We start from the raw sequence: 2,163 nt of genomic DNA on the forward strand, positions 1-2,163 counted from the left end.
AAATGAAATGCTGAACTCTGTATTTTTCTGCCTTGATTTTTAGAACAAGATCTTGTAACATTTGACAACTAATTGGGTACAAAGTGTTCATTGTTGGAGAGTAATAATGTAAAACTCAAACCAATAACCGGACAATATTGAAAGATCAGATAGGAAATTAATCACTTTAGCTACATGTAAAACGTAAAGCCATGATCATGAGTGTTCAAAGTGAGCTTCTGAATAAATGGCCATTGTGAATCTCCAATAATTAGCCTTTTTTTTTTCGAAATAGCTGCCCAAAAAAATAAAAGTCTCCTTTTGTTAGCATTGCTGAAAGCTGCCTCACGATTATGCTCTTTTATCCAGGGTATAGGAGTTCTGCATTTTTGTGATGATGGCACGGACCCACATTGAATCTTAAAATTGTGCTGTCTGGTATGCCTCAGGACTGGACATACTGCGTGCTGATGTGTCTGTGTGCTATATCACAGGGTACAGGTCCGAGAGTGATTTCTGAAATCCTGTAGTTAATGTAGTCTCAACCAAAATGTACAAGTTACAAGAAAACAGAAGAACAAAAAAAGGTCAGAGGTTCAAATACAAAATATCACAAATGGGTGCGCAAGTTGATAAAGTTGTATCTTTAATATATATATATATATATATATAAAACTTGTGGGATCCTAGTTTTTATAAATATTGCTACAGTTTGCACAGAAAAAACAATGTTTATCTTGCTGACATCTTGGATTGATTAGACCACAACTAGAATAATACATTCATTTCTGATTCACCTACTTTAGTCGGATGCTCGGGTAATGGTGAGGTTACAGAAGACATTTACTAAGATTATTCCTGAGATAATAATCTTGTTATAAGGAAAGATGAGGGAAACTGGAGCTAATTTTTACTGAAAAAGTGTAAATTGAGGGACTCTGTAGGAGCCTTTGCCAAAATAAAGAGTGGTAAATAGAGGAAAATTTAAAATACCAAAAAAAACAGGGAGTCATAAATTTAAGATCTGTAAAGAACAAAAGAGGGAGATGTTTACTTCAAAGCAACTAAAGCATTGTTGAGTTTAATCAGGTTCATTGGTTTGATTTCATGGTTCACAGAAGCCCATTTTAATTCATAGAAACATAGAAAATCAGAGCAGGACTAGGCCTTTTGGCCCTTCGAGCCTGCTCTGCTGTTCAACATGATCATATCTGATCATTCAACTCAGTGCCCTGTTCCTGCTTTCTTCCCCATACCCTTTGATCCCTTTAGCTCAAAGAACTATAACTCCTTCTTGAAAACAATCAAGGTTTTGGCCTCAACCACTTCCTGTGACAGAGAATTCCACAGGCTCGCCACTCCCTGGATGAAGAAATTTCTCCTAATTTCAGTTCTAAATGGCCCATCTGTATCCCTAGGCTGCAACCCTGGCTACCAGGAACAATCTTCCTGCATCTACCCTGTCTAATCATGATAGAATTTTATGGATTTCTTTGAGATTCCCCCCTCATCCTTCTAAACTCGAGTGACTATAATCCTAACCAATCCAGACTCTCTTCATACATCAGTCCTGCTATCCCAGAAGTCAGTTTGGTTCATTGCATTCCCTCCAAAGACATAACATCCATCCTCAGATAAGGAAACCTAAATTGCCCACATTACTCCAGGTGTGGTCTCAGCAAGAACCTGTACAATTGCAACAAAATATCCCTGCTCCTGTACTCAAATCCTCTTGCTATGAATGTCATTTGCTTTATTCACTATCTGCTGCATCTTCATGTTTTCTTTCACTGACTACTGTACAAGGGCACCCAGGTCCCACTGCCCCTCCCACTTTCCCAATCTATTGACATTCAAGACAATAACCTGCCTTCCTGTTTTTACCACTAAAGTGAATAGCCTCACATTTATCCACATTATAGTTCACTTGACATGCATTTGCCCACTCACTTAACTTGTCCAAATTACACTGAAGTAACTCTGTATCAATAGACAATAGAAAATAGGTGCAGGAGTAGGCCATTCTGCCCTTTGAGCCTGCACCACCATTCAATATGATCATGGCTGATCATCCTTCATCAGTATCCTGTTCCTGCCTTATCTCCATAACCCTTGATTCCACAATCCTTGAGAACTCTATCCAACTCTTTCTTAAGTGAATCCAGAGACTGGGCCTCCACTGCC

The sequence above is a fragment of the Chiloscyllium plagiosum genome, chromosome 5, assembly GCF_004010195.1.
Source record: "Chiloscyllium plagiosum isolate BGI_BamShark_2017 chromosome 5, ASM401019v2, whole genome shotgun sequence".
NCBI classification, from domain to species: domain Eukaryota; kingdom Metazoa; phylum Chordata; class Chondrichthyes; order Orectolobiformes; family Hemiscylliidae; genus Chiloscyllium; species Chiloscyllium plagiosum.